At 39.1% G+C, this 14,448-nt stretch overlaps 1 protein-coding gene across 14 annotated transcripts in view; it reads left to right on the top strand.

Moving 5' to 3' along the window:
• The window catches only part of MAP7 (microtubule associated protein 7), a 173,333-nt gene that overhangs the window by 60,741 nt on the left and 98,144 nt on the right, over positions 1 to 14,448 (top strand). The window contains exon 1 of one of the 14 annotated variants that reach the window (XM_072825039.1): positions 14,212 to 14,232. The exons of the other annotated variants lie outside the window; for them this stretch is intronic. The gene's annotated coding sequence lies outside the window, so the exon portion shown is untranslated. Of the gene's footprint in view, positions 1 to 14,211; positions 14,233 to 14,448 lie in introns of those variants that run through there. 14 annotated transcript variants of the gene reach the window in all.

Here is a 14,448-nt window from a genome sequence, read left to right as displayed (position 1 = left end):
GCATTAGGTAAGCCATGCTGGGGTCCAACTAAAGAAGCTTTTTACTTCATTTAAAATCATGATATTTCACTCTTTAATAAGATATTTAGTTTTTATTTTACTTGAGGAAAAGTGCGAACCTGTTTCTTTTTGGTTTTGTGTTTAACAACAGTGCCAGTTTCTTAATATGGTTTGAGCTACCAAATATGAGGCCTGCCCTGGTCCTGGGAGAGAAGTGCTGAGCTATTAGGGATGGATCTTTTAAGGTGTAGCTTGAGCTGAGAATATGAATCTGAAGTCAGTTGATGCATGGCGTGGGGAGATTGCTTCCTGAAATTCCCCAAACTCTTCCCTTCCTGCTCCCAATAGGACAGACTCCATTTCCCTTTGCCACACAGGGCCAACTACTTTCACTCTCAAATTGTCCTTTGCTCAATTTTCTTATTTACTTTTGGCCATTTTTATTAGTTTATTGAAGTATAGTTGACATACAATATTACATTAGTTTTGACAACTCCCTACATTATGATGTGTTTACCACAAGTGTGGCTATCATCTGTCACCATACAACACTGTAACATTACTATAACTATATTCCCTCTATAATACCTTTCATCCCTGTGACTTTCATACTGTAACTGGAATCTTGTACCTTCCACTCCCCTTCACCCATCTTGCCCAGCCCCCAGTGCCCCCCTCACCCCGGCAAGCATCAGTTCTCTAAATTTTTGGGTCTATTTTTGTTTTTTTGTTTGTTTGGGTTTTTAAAAAATCCATAAATAAGTGAAACCATATGCTCTTTGACTTATCTCACTTATCATAATACCTTTGAGTATTGCCTATGTTGTCACAAATGGCAAAATCTCATTCTTTCTATGGCAGAATAATATTCCATTGTATGTATATAGCACATCTTTATCCATTCATCTGTCAATGGACACTTAGGCTGCTTCCATATCTTGGCTATTGTAAATAATGCTGCAATGAACAGAGGTGCATATATCTTTTCAAATTAGTGTTTTCATGTTCTTTGAGTAAATAATAGTGGAATGTGTGGACCATACGGTATTTCTGTTGAGGAAACCATCAACAAAACAAAAAGGCAACCTACTGAATTGGAGAAGGTATTGCAAATAATGTATCTAATAAGGGGTTAATATAAAAAGTAAATAGTTTCTACAACTCAACACCAAAAAAAAAAAAAAACAAATAATCTAAGAAATAGAGGACCTGAATAGACCTTTTTCCAAAGACCTATAAGTGGCCAACAGACATATGAAAAGATGCTCAATGTCAGTAATCATTGGTAAAAGTTACCATTTTAAAAAATATCATTAATGAATAGGGATTCAGTGACCTTGGTTTAATTTTTTCCATGTAGTATCTAACCTACAGAAAAGCTGAAAAGTTACAAGAAATTACAAAGAATTCTTATGTGCCCTTCACCCAGATTTCCTGAATGTTAACATTTTGGGAGATTATTTTGAATTATTTCCCTCCCAAAAAAACAAGCACAATCTTTTATATAAACTATATTACATTTCTCAAAATTAAGAAATTATCACTTATACCATACTGTTGTCTAATCTACAGACCTTATATTGTACCATTCGGCCCAATGATGTCCTTTATAGCAAAAAGACAATCCAAGATCATTCACTGTATTTAGTTGTCATGTCTCTACTCTTTAATACTTCCTTGGAGCCTTTCTTTGTAGTTCATAACGTTGATGTTGCTGAAACACTCAGTTATTTTGTAGGATGCCCCTCAATTTGGGTTTGCTTGACAAGTTTCCTCGTGTTTGGATTGAAGTTACATACTTCTGACAGGAATGCCATGGAAATGATATCTTGTCCTCAGTGTATCCTGTCAGGAGCACATGTTGATTTGTCCCAATCCTGGGGATATTGTCCTCTGTCACTCTGTTAAGGGAGTGTCTGCCAGGTTTCTCCACTTTTAATTACTAATTTTTGTTATGTCATTAAGTATCTTATGAGACTATATGAATATTCTGTTCTTCCTCGTATATTCACCCATTGGTTTCAGTATCAATGATTCTCATCAGTTAATATGTTAGTTGCCAAAAAATGATTCTCTAATTCATTATACCCTCTACATTTATTAGTTGGCTTTCTGCTGTAAGGAGGAGCTTTCCTTTCTCTCTTATTTGTTTATATCAGTGTGGACTCAGGGATATTTAATTTATTCTATGGATTGTAATGCTTTCCTCTAATTATTTTTGCTCAAATTGTCCCAGATTTAGCCAGTGGGATCCCTTTCAAGTTGACACTTGTGTCCATTTTTTTTTTCTCTATTCATTCATTTTAGAGAGAGTGAATGAATGGAGGAAGGAACAGGCAGAGAGAGAGAAGGAGAGAGACTGTTTCAACCAGACTCCCTGTTGGTGGAACCCAACATGGGGCTTGATCCTACAACTCTGAGATCATGACCTGAGCCAAAATCAAGAGTTGGATGCCTAACTGACTAAGCCACCCAAATGCCCCAACATTTGTGTCCTCTTGATCTGTCCCCATCATTCTTAGAGTACATCCTCACTTTCTGGAACAAGATGTTCCAAACTCATGTTGCACTTTCTTTGACTTAGCCTTCGAATCAGCCATTTCTTCAAGGAGCTCCAGTTCCTTTCAGTGAAGAAATTATATTTTAAATCTGAGATATGTACTAGTTGTGCTCATTAATACAAGCGCATCACTGCTTTTAGACCCTGTTAGCAGGCAGAGCTAAGGAATAAGCGTATGAAATAGGTACACACACTTCTAAAATCTGTATATACACATACTCAGTGACCTTTGTTTTTAATGTAATGGATTTATTTTCTCTCTAGACCATGGAAAGAACACTAGAGTAGGAGTTTGTAGATCATAGTCCTCCTTTTCAGCTTCTTTGTTAAAAATTAGGAAATTAAAATAAATGATTTTAAAGAAAATGCCATTTCTGAAATTCTATGATTTTATGAAATTAAGATTTTATAGATACTGTGATACAGTTTTCAGGAAGCCAGAAGAGTACCTTTGGCCCAGGGCGTGATCCTGGAGACCCGGGATCGAATCCCACGTCGGGCTCCCAGTGCATGGAGCCTGCTTCTCCCTCTGCCTATGTCTCTGCCTCTCTCTCTCTCTCTCTCTGTGTGTGACTATCATAAATAAATAAAAAATTTTAAAAATTAAAAAATAAATTACTAGAATTTAGATCTAGAAGATACTTTAAAAAGTACATAATTTGGGGGCACCTGGGTGGTTCAGTCGGTTGAGCATTTGCTTTCGTGTCTGGTCATGATCCTGGGGTTCTGGGATCGGGCCCCACATCGGGCTCCCTGCTCACTGGGGAGCCTGCCTCTCCCTCTACCTCTCTCTCCCTTTGTGTGATCTTGCTCACTCGCAAATAAATAAATCTTTAAAAAAAAATAAAAAGTACATAATTCAGCTTCCTCATTTTACAGTAAGATACCGAGAGCATCCACAATGACAGAACTAATATATTCTTTGCTATCTAATACAGTAGTTGCCAGCCATCTGAAGCTATTGAGCATTTAAACTGTAGCTAACGTGACTGAGGACTGAACTTTTAATTTACTTAAATAGTCAAGCATGGCTGGTGGCTACTATATTGAACAGTGCAACTCCTGAGAGTTAAGGACTTCCCCCCGTGTCACAGAAGTACTAGGGGCAGAAGTTAAGAAGATCCCTTTTGATAATGCATACCAGATCAACCTAAATATATCCTAAACCTTTCATAGTAGCTAGTTGATACTACAACTTCTGGCATAGGGGCACTTGGATAGCTCAGTTGGTTAAGCATCCAGCTCTGGGGTTTGGCTCAGGTTATGATCTCAGAGTAGTGGGATGATCTCAGTAGTTGTGGGATCGAGCCCTTCATCGGGCTCCATGCTCAGCACAGAGTCTGCCTGTCTCTCTCTCTCTGCTCCTTTCCCGGTTCATGCGTGCATTCTCATTCTTTCCATCTCTAAAATAAAAAATATTTTTTAAAAACTTCTAGCATATTAATTTTGTAGTAGATTATTTTTTTTCTTTTTTTTTTCTTTTTATTTATGATAGTCACACAGAGAGAGAGAGAGAGACAGAGACACAGGCAGAGGGAGAACAGGCTCCATGCACCGGGAGCCTGACGTGGCACTCGATCCCGGGTCTCCAGTATCGCGCTTTGGGCCAAAGGCAGGCGCCAAACTGCTGCACCACCCAGGGATCCCTGTAGTAGATTATTTTAAATCCCCAAAACTTCAACATGATGGTCTATAACAATACATTATTATATTTAAAAGAAAATTTAAAGACCAATAACAAATCAAGAAAGTTGACTTGTTTTCAGAAGTTATTGTAATTGAGAGTAATAGCTGTCATTTGAGCACACATTCTGTTTATTTTTAGTGGAAATGATTTTGCTGAACAATCTAAAATGCTACTGGTAACATTTAAATGGTAATACTTTCTTCAAAAATGCTAATCCCCTTGTAGGTTCAATTATACTATTTATATTTACAACCTTTCTTAATGCTATATCAAGATTTTTGTTTGTTTGTAATGAGAATATGCAGTGTGGTTAAATAGTAACTCTCACTCTTGTGTTGAGTTTGGAAATTGGTAACACCTTTCAGGAAATTATTTTTGGTGCTTGGTATCAAGCCTTAAAACTATTCTTACCTTTGGCTAATAATTCCTCTTAAAACCTAATCTATAGCTAAAGCTTTATATATAAAAATTTAGTGAAGAATTGGAATAACTTGAATGTGCAAGGAGATGAAAATAAGCATACTTGAAATATCTGTGAAGAATTTTTTGACATAGAGCTAATTACTAAAATTTTAGATCAAAATACTGCATAGAAAGTAATCTATAGAGAATAGATTATGTAAAATACAGGAAAACAGTGTGATCACATCTCTAATCACACTGACACAAATTTTACCTTCTGTTACATCTTCCAAATACAAAGTCTTGATTCTTTTCCTCACACCTCTTTGGTTCTCTGTCAGCTTGGTCTCAATAAATGTTCAACCCAATGCCTGAACATCCTATTTATTCTACCTTTCTATCTCCCCCACATCTAATGTATCAGCAAGCCCCGTTGGCCCTCCCTCCAGACTGCATCACATCTGCCTCCTGATTACTGTCTCCACTACCATTCATGGTCCAAATTACATTTGCTCTCCCCACATTCTAACATCAGTGACTGCTTCTACACTGGCCCTTCCCTGTGTACCATGATCCCCCCGCCAGGCTCTGTACAGCAGCCAGAGTGACCTTTTACAGCTATGGATCAGCTGGCACTATCTGCTTAAAGCTTTTGTCTGGCCAATGACTTTTCATTGACTTTGGTATAAAATCCTTGTTACAGGCTACAGTTCCCCACTTTTCTTCTTTCTCACCACATTTTCTCATTCTCTTGCTATTCATTACTCACTCTGACCTTAGGACCTTTGCACCTTCATATTAACTCTCCATCTCTATCTGAAACCTCTTTTCTTTTTTTTTTAATTTTTTATTTATTTATGATAGTCACAGAGAGAGAGAGGTAGAGAGGCAGAGGGAGAAGCAGGCTCCATGCACCAGGAGCCCAATGTGGGATTCGATCCCGGGTCTCCAGGATTGCGCCCTGGGCCAAAGGCAGGCACCAAACTGCTGTGCCACCCAGGGATCCCTGAAACCTCTTTTCTTGACTTTTGGACTCACTCCACCTGCACTGCTACTTCCTCAGGAAAATCTTTCTTGACTCCTCACTATCTAACATCTCCCTACCCAACCCCGGTATTGTTTTCATAATGTGGATCTTATTTATCAACCTATTCTCTCATATACTGTCTATACATCCACTGAATGGAAGAGTCTTGAAGGATGCCTGGCACACCACAAGCACCTGGTAAACGAATGATCTAGGGAATGAATCGCTCCTATCTCTGAGGTTGCAGTGAAAGGGGCTCTGTTTCCAACCAAAGATAAACTCCACTCCAGGAATTTATCCTGCACACATTGATATTTGTGTACAATATGGGCAGCACTGTGTATAACACTGAAAAGCTGGAAATAACCTAAAGTTTGGGAATCTGCTACATAAATTATTGTGTTTTCCTGCATTCTAGTTTTGGGCAACCATTAGTACAAGTGCTTTAGAAACATAGCTGTTAATGAGGAAAGATGTCCAGAACATAAAACATGTTCCAAACCATTATGTGAAGATCCCATTTTTGTATCCTCTGCCTAAATATAATATTTCCAAAAAACCCCTGCAGAAACGAATACTAAAGTATGTACAGTGAAAAAAAAATAAAGTATGTACAGTGGTTATATCTGAATTTTGAGAATGCAGCTTCTTTTAAATGTTTTTGCTTATATTTTCTATTTTCTACACTTCTTGTTTATTGTCTAATTTATTATCTTTTGAAAGTCCCCCCCCCCCCAAGTACTGCTAAAAATGACCCAAATACTGGAGGCTAGGTCATTGCAATTTAATATGCTTCCTTGAGCTTCCGCTGCACACAGAGCCTTTCATGGGATAGACAGATAAGTCTGATAACTTTTCCCTCCTGTGGTGATGCTGTCAGAAGAGTGTCATCAGCTTATTTATGGCCTAGGAGAAGGACAAGCACTTTCGTATGGGAGAAACAGGGTAGGTTTTATGTGGGATGAAGGCATTTTCATTGGCTCTTAAAGTATTTAGAAGATTTGACAGATGATTGAAGAGACAAACCCCATGGAAAGAAGAGTGAAGTAAAAGAAAGAAAGGCTAGAAGCAAGGAGAGGGAAGGAAATCATGAAGCATGCTAAAGGGATAACAAATGCAGCCATTCTGTAAAAGCAGGGGCTATCTAGGGAAGTGTTGGGAAGCAATTCTTGAAGTCAGTGGAAGTACCTTGCAGTGGCCTATATTTGGCAAGTAAATGGGAGACACGGTAGGTGTTTGGGGGGCGGGGATGATAAGCAACTAAAGCTGGTTTTTCAGGCAACCAATCTGATAGTTCTTAGGTATCAAAGGGGAAAAACTGGCAGTGTTGAGACCTGTCTGGAGGCTGGAGGTGGAAACAGTGGTGAGGCTGGTTGAGCATAGGCTGCTTGCCCAGTATGTCAAATAGGCTGCTAAACCAACTGTTTAATTGGAAAATACCACACACTCCTTGAATGCTCTTACTTCGTAGTGACTTGCCACAGTGTCATTAAATCTCTTATGTAGTCTGGCCATGTGTGTAAATTAGGTTATAAGATAAAAATTTGTACTTTGGGTGTGCACTTTCTCCATTCTCCCACTTCATTATGGCATTACTGGTGCTCCTCCTTGAGGACAGTATAATGTCTGAGGTCAGTGGATGGAGGAGAAAAGAGTGAATAATCATAGGTTGGAATATACAAAAAAGGAAACCTCAAACTGTGTCTTTTTTTTTTAAGTGAAAGGTATAAGGTGTTTTGTACAAGAGTTTCTTACATATACAGACAATATATTTTAGTTCCCTGAAGTAACAGAGACATTTCAGCCCCAAATTCTGAAGGTAAATACCTGAAATACTACATTGGTTTTGGGTTGAAGAAGTTAGTAAGTCTCTCTTTTAAAACCAGGTCAAGTCCCTTAACTTTATCTTCTACTCTGACTCAGGACTTCAGCTGTCAGGCTCTCCCATTAATCCCCTCTGAAACACATTGTAGATGCAGAAATTTACAACAAAAGATGGAGAGCTGAGATCATATTTGATTACCAATCACTCATGTGGAAGTGGGCATGTTTGAGAATTACACACATACACAAAACAAAAACAAACAAATATGTTTGAGAAGTCACATACATACACAAAACAAAAACAAACAAAAACACTTGGAGAGACAGTAGCTTGGCAGAAATTCTTTTCCTTCAACAAAGCAATTGACCCTTTCTAGCAGCTTCAGCCCCAGTGATCCAGACTGGGCAACTTGCCTTTGCTGAAATATTTAGTAAGAAGCAATATTTAGTTGCTTCAAGCATAAAACAGGTAAATAACTTCATGTAGTTATCCCTAAAGTACTGTGCCTTGCAGCAGGGCCACAGGAAAGCTGATGATAGCTGGTGATGTGACTGTAGTGAGGTAAGAAGAAAATTGAGACAGTTAAATCACCAGCAAAATGAAAAGATATCAATGTAAAATAGAAGTATCTCTTCTTAGTTTGGTAAAAAGTAGAGTTTTGGCCATTCCTGTGAAGTGTAGACCAAAAGGAGAATTGCTTCAGCAATTTGAGCTCAGCACAAAGGACTCCAGGGTTATGTGAATGTGGACTTTGAGAAACAAACAAGCATGTTGTATTTCTTTAAGGAAAACATTCCTATGTGGAATACATTTTTTACGGAATAAGTGAATTTCTCAAATAATCAGCTTGTGTGTCTTTTGTCAAGGACTATAAAATGGAGGCTTAACAAGCAGCATCTTTTCCCAGAATCTTAAGATCATGGCCTCTGGGGACTATCCAGAGGAAAAAGAGAATGTAGTAAGAACTTTGGGGAAGGAAAATAAAACAAAATGCTGGGTGCATTGTAAAGGTCAAAAATAGATTCCTTCCTGAAGGTAACCCTCACTACTTTTTGAACACAGAGGAAATGGAAAAATCAAGAATTAAGAGTAAGAAGGGGATCTGGAGAAACGGACATGCTGCAATACTCCTTGATTGACATTGGGATTAGACACAAGTTGCTATGGGATTTGAAGCAATTCAGAAATCTTCAGATAAGATCCACCAGGATCAAAATCCGTGTGCAGCAGATAATCTGAATGAACTGGGTCTTTTAATTAATTATATATACCAAATCTGTAGTTTGGTTGTTCAATTAATTATGCATACCAAATCTTAGTTTTAGCTTTTAAAAATTTCAGCAAAAAAAGCCCACGTTCCTTTATAAAATGAATCTCTACTTTTACTTTTCCAGAACTATAAAGCATAAACAAAATGTTTCTTAGTATTTGCCTCTTAAAACAGTAATAGCCATGGTCCCAGCATTTTATATTAAACACTAAAATCTGCCAAACACCAAGAGATTTTAAGCTGCACCATTTTGATAGTTGTGGTAATCAAATCTAGTATATATGATTGTGTGTGTGTGTGTGTGTGTGTGTGTGTGTGTGTGTGTAAAATATGTAAAAGTATGCAGGAAAACATTGTAAAGTCTAACAGTGAGAATACTCTATAAGTAATTGTGTGTGTTTTCTAGCTGGAGGGCTTATCCTGTCCATGTTCTGTAAACTATTGGTAGAACAACCAGATCTTCATCTATATCTTGCTATATTCATTTATATTTTTGTTATGATATACACCCCTCCACCCCTCTAATGTTTTCTAAGGAGTGCAAAAACAGTGCTGGATCACACAATTTTCTGTAGAATCAAATTTTGTTAAAGAAATAATAAAGGCAGAAAAGCTACCCAATATCTCATAATCCCATGCAATCCTTGATGTAGCTTAAAATTCCCATTTTATAAGAACTCTTTTTTCTGTGAGTAGCCAAAGTTAAGGAGGAAAACTAAAAAGAACAAGAGGAAGCAAGGTGACAAATTAGCAGATTTGGTGAGAGAGAAAATGCTAAAGACACAAGCTTCTTCCATATTTTACCATGTTAAGATAAGGTGCTCTGTGGTTTTAAGGGTTACAGTGGGAACTCAGATTGGACCAAAAACCAGTGAATCTGCTCTAGATTCTTCAGATTCTCTGCTCCAGAGCAGTTTTCCGGGGCCTCTGAGGGAAGCAGAGGATCAGTGAATGGGAAATGAGGGAGTAAGAATGGGAAATGAGGGAATAAACAAAAATGAAGAGGCTGGCTTCTTCAGAATCATCCTAAACTGTTCTGTAGTGGAGTTGCTAATTCACCAACTGTGCCATTGCAAAATATTTACCATACTTTATACGAAGTATATACAGCATACTATATGTATACTATGTAATTTAAACAATAAAGAAATATTTCCCTTAAATGTTTCAGGATTTGGAGCTTACTCTATTTTATTTTTTAGAGATTTTATTTATTCATGTGTTGACAGAGAGAGAGGCAGAGACAAAGGCAGAGGGGAGAAGCAGGCTCCCTGCAGGGAGCCTGATGTGGGACTTGATCCCGGAACTCCAGGATTATGCAGACGCTCCACCAAAAGCAAATGCTCAACCACTGAGCCACCCAGGCATCCCTGGAGCTTAGTCTGTTTTAAAAGTGATTTTCATTTCCTTAACATCTGAATTATTAACTGGCACCTGTGCCTTCATCCATTGGGCAGTATCCTGCATCGATATAGTTTTGGTGTGTGAGATGTGAATGTGCTTCTTTCTCAGATACTTACTGTGCAGTTACCGTTTGAGATGCTACATCACTGATGGTGCCCACTGCTCCACACACTGGGGCGTACACATCTCCTTGACCCACTTTGTCCTATAAAACCCTTTATTCTCTTTCCTCTCTTGTTAGCATTCAGCTGTTTTTCTGGATGAATGCATCACCATTTAGTTATAAACTGTTGTTCCTAGGGGAAGAGTGGTGCACTGTCTCCACACAATGTCCCCTCCTGTCTTTGCTGCCTGCCTTCTCTCCTCATGGTACCAATCCTTTCCCATCAGCAGGCAACATTGGCCTTATGCTTCCTGGGTTCTCAGAAGCATTGGCCTCATGCTTCCTGGTTCTCTATGTAGGGTGCAGATGCTACAGTAGATCTTGGTGTAAGAACTAAGTGTCTAATTCCACAAGTTACTCCTCTCCTGATATCAGAGAGTCCTCATCTGTGAAATTGGTATGATAAGAGTGTCATTGTGAGATTAGACCAGTTCCTATGTGTAAAGGTCCTTAGAACCATGTCTCACATATAATGGATGATCAGGAGTTTAAGGAGTTATTTTTATTTCCTGTGGCATGGGGAGAAAGCAGTCTGTGCTTTAGAAGGCAGATTTTTCTGTTACCCCTTCTCTTTCCCACCTGTCCATCTCAGGTATGTACACAGCTTGATCACAGTGCAGAAGGATGAATGTGATGACATGGTAAGGTACTATGGATAATTTCTGAGGATTTGATAAAAGCAGAGAAGAGGCTTAGGGAAAGTAGCTAGATAAGGGCAAGAGAAGATTCTTCCAAGGAGTGGCGGCATCGTGTACAACATTGATGGTGCCTGGAAAACCAAGCAGGGAAATGCAGCTCAGCATAGCTGTATGTAAGGCTGGAGAGGAGACTGCCAGCTAGACCCACAGCAGGTGATGCTGTGGTTCATGGAGAGCAGGACTTTGATGCCAGGGTGGCTGGAGTTTATGCCAAGAAAACTGAGGCAATCAAAGAAGTTGCTTGGTTATATTTGCAATCTAGAAAATGTTAGTGTTGCAGCTGTGTCAGTGACTGCTACTGTGGGTCAAGATCAATGCCATTTGTAGACCAGTTAGGAGACTCATGACAACTTCTTGTCCACTCAGAACTGCTTCTAATCTTCCATTAACTGGAAACAGATAACTGAGTTAGTTACCTTTGAGTCTGAAATACAAATACATAGGTTGAGGGAGGGAATGAAAGTTTTTTTAAGTTTGCTAATAGGAATTAGGTTTTGTTTGATACATTCCTAGTTCCTGTCTTTATTATATTTAAATGTGCTGTCAGGTATGTCTTAATATTAATGGAACCTTACTGGATATATGGTTCTGGAATTAGGGGAAGAAGTTGATATTTAATAATGTGCCTCAAAAATTTCTTTTTTAAAAAAATATTTGTGAGAGACAGAGGCAGAGACAGGCAGAGGGAGAACAGTCTCTCTGCAGGAAGCATGATGCGGGACTCGATCCCAGGATCATGCCCTGAGCCAAAGGCAGACGCTCAACCACTGAGCCACCCAGGTGCCCCTCAAAAATTCCTGTCCTTTAGTTTATTACTGTCTCATGAATGTGGTTGCTTTGGAGAAGCAGAATTGGAGAATTCTTCTAATTTTTTAGACATTCAGGCAGTATTTGAATATTAATCGTACCCTAGCCATTATACCAAACATGCACAAAGAAGTTTATAAGGCTTGGTTTATGACTTCCAGTCCCAGCATAGTGAACATGGACCTGCCTTTCCTGTAATGTTCATACCATATCCCTCTAGCGGCATTAAAGTCTATTGGGGAAAAAAACACAACAGTGCAATCATTGGAAGACATGGGGGAAATAGTCTTACTACAGGAAAAGATGCCCTATCTAGCGTCCCTACTGCACTTAGCCCTGCTTGGAGAGAAAGCAAGGGGAAAAGAGTACCATTTATTTGAAGCCCGTAGAGCTGTGATTTTTTTTTTTTTTTTTTTAAACCAAGGGATACCTTGGGTGGCTCAGTGGTTGAATGTCTGTCTACCTTTGGCTCAGGGTGTGATCCTTGGGTCCTGGGATTGAGTCCCACATCAGGCTCCCTGCAGAGAGCCTGCTTCTCCCTCTACCTATGTCTCTGCCTCTCTCTGTGTCTCTCGTGAATAAATAAAATCTTAAAAATAAACAAACAAGCGAACCAAGGGTCATTTTGTCCCCTTCTCCCTTCCTTCCAGGGACATTTGACCAAGTCTGAAGACACTTTGATCATCTTAACTCAGGGTGGGGGTGCTTGTAGTGGTGGTACAGTTAGCATACACAATGTCCCAGAATGCTGCTGTCCCATAATGTCCTACAAAGCTCCCTCCTCATCCCCTGCCACCCATAGCAAAGATTATCCAGTCTTAAAATGTCAGTAGTAGGATCCCTGGGTGGCTCAGCAGTTTAGAGCCTGCCTTTGGCCCAGGGTGTGATCTTGGAGTCCCGGGATCCAGTCCTGCTTCTCCCTCTGCGTGTGTCTCTGCCTCTCTTTCTGTGTCTCATGAATAAATAAATAAAATCTTTAAAACAAACAAACAAAAAAACCCTAAAAAGTCAGTAGTACCAGGGTTGAGGAGCCTTGCACTAGAGATGTTGTCTCTATGGGCTACTTGTAAGCAACCAGTTGGGGAAAATGATGGGACTTAGGCAGCTTTGGAGATGTAAGTAGTCTTGAGTTCTCTGAGCATTAAAAAACGTTGATTGCCAAGTCCAGTGGCACACAAACATCTTAGATATCCTATGTGTCCGGTTTCTTTAGTGGATTAAGTCCTATCAGAAAGGCTTAAAAGGTTTTGTTTTCTTTTAAAAATTGTATTTCTTTTTTTCTTTTTTTTTTTAAATTGTATTTCTTTCTTCAAATTGGTCAATGTTCCTCCAAACTCGTTAACTGGTTTTAATCACAGTATTCTAGCTCCTATGCCACATGTGATTAAATTGCATACAGACCCAGCAAGGACTTGCATGATATCTTTTCCTGTTTCCCCTCTATGCCCTTAGACAAAAGCCATTCTAAAGATAAGCCTAAGGTAAAATTATAGATGTTGAGTTTAAAGTTTACAATGTAATTTATCACTGGCTTAAAAAAAATCAGCATAGGTCCCCAGAATTTATCTAGAAATAATTTCTAAAATTTCCACATTTATATTCATTGATTGTTCCTCTCCTCTGTGGAAGACCTTCAGAATGTCCAGATCTGGCTAAAGCAAGTCAGTCTTTGGGAATCTCCTCAAGAGCCACAAAACTTCATTTCATGTGGTTTTTCAGCAGCTCCATGTCTGTTCTCAGTATAGGGCATAAAAGAACAGGAGTCTCTCTGCTTGACTGACCCTAAATGATCACCTTTTGCAGATGCTTTTGGTATGGGAACAAAATCAGCCATAATCTTCAGGGTTTTAAATGTCATTTTTAATACATCAGGAAACCAAAAGGCAGAAGAGTCTGGGGAAAAAAATAACACTTAGATGGTTTTGGAAAACGGTTAAGTTTTTAAATATGTGCTTCATGCACATCCTGGTTGGGGCCCCAGCTGAATTGGAATCCCTGAGCTTGAACGGATATTTAGCAACCATTTCTTAACCAGGGAAGGCCTCCCCTGCTCCCAGGCCACACCCATTTGTGCTTCACTGGCTCTTTTGAACAGAAGCCATTCTCACTTTTTACTTGGTTCAGTGAACAAGGTTAGTGTTTAAAAACAGTGGCTGGGGAGTTGTGGTTCTCATTGAGAACCATTGCCCTCGTGCCTCCCCCAGTGCATCCCCCAGTGTACCTCAGGCTGTATGAGGCTGAATACTTAGGACTATTAAAAGGGCCCTTCACTGATTATTTGGTGTTTGACCTGTGGAGGAACTCAAAGCAAGGAAGAGGGAGACATGCAGATATGTTGCGACCTATTCAAGAAAGGAGGATTTTAGGATGGAAAACAACAAGCCGGACTGTAAGTTCTGGGACTCAACATGTGTTTAAAACTCTGCCTGATTCCTGAATTTCCTTATTCAATCTCTAAACCAGTTTTTAACACTTAAAACAGGCACAAGTACACATTAGAAAATCTTTTGTTTTGTTTTAAAACCTTTTGACTGGTTTTAATGTTCTTAGAAAAAGGAGTGGAAAGCTTAATTAAATGGATTGACCTTTATTATGTTCTATAGAT

The sequence above is a fragment of the Canis lupus genome, chromosome 1 (assembly GCF_048164855.1).
Source record: "Canis lupus baileyi chromosome 1, mCanLup2.hap1, whole genome shotgun sequence".
In the NCBI taxonomy this organism is placed as follows: Eukaryota; Metazoa; Chordata; class Mammalia; order Carnivora; family Canidae; genus Canis; species Canis lupus.
Note: the sequence above shows the minus strand (reverse complement) of the source record. Positions and strands in the feature narration are given on the sequence as shown.